At 35.8% G+C, this 651-nt stretch overlaps 1 protein-coding gene across 1 annotated transcript in view; it reads right to left on the bottom strand.

The window, feature by feature from the left end:
* LOC119591389 (U3 small nucleolar RNA-associated protein 14 homolog A-like) overlaps positions 1–651 on the bottom strand; it is a gene marked incomplete in the record, with an annotated part of 13,561 nt that overhangs the window by 11,957 nt on the left and 953 nt on the right.

Raw genomic sequence — 651 nt, 5'->3', positions numbered from 1 at the left:
ATATTCTATTATCCAGTGATTCTATGTAATTTCCTTTCATCTTTTTTCAATTTTGATTGTGTAATTTATACTATGTTATCTTTCATTACATACTCAGAGGCTTGGTGGCCTAAGGCACCCAAATACTGAACTGGAGTTTGGATGTTCCAGCCTCTGTAGTACCACTTGTGATTAGGACCCCAACTATTCGTAGTACACAAGGAAAGGAGGTGACCTACTTGTAGGTCAAAGCTAAGGGCCATCCAATATCTGTCCACCTATTTATTGTCATTATACTATTCTATTTTTCATACTTTGCTGCAAAAGAATAAATTCAGAAACAGAGTTTATATTGTAGACATGTGTTACTGAAAAGTATAGTGGACAATATACTGTAGGATACTAATTTTAACATGCCCAGTCACTAAATGCAGTTGCATTAAATTGTATATTTGTCTCTCATTCCCTATGTCCCCAAATGTTTTGTCAATCTATTGTGGATAGGCTATAGTGTGTGACAGATGCCTATGTGGATGGAGATATCCACTCTATATCAGGCCTCCTGGATGAGCATTTTGTCAGATTGTGAGACTTTTTCAAGACAGAGCATTGTACACCAAACTCATATTACAAGATAACCAATACACAGATTACTTTTTTTTAACGGTAGGT

The sequence above is a fragment of the Penaeus monodon genome, chromosome 28, assembly GCF_015228065.2.
Source record: "Penaeus monodon isolate SGIC_2016 chromosome 28, NSTDA_Pmon_1, whole genome shotgun sequence".
In the NCBI taxonomy this organism is placed as follows: Eukaryota; Metazoa; Arthropoda; class Malacostraca; order Decapoda; family Penaeidae; genus Penaeus; species Penaeus monodon.
Note: the sequence above shows the minus strand (reverse complement) of the source record. Positions and strands in the feature narration are given on the sequence as shown.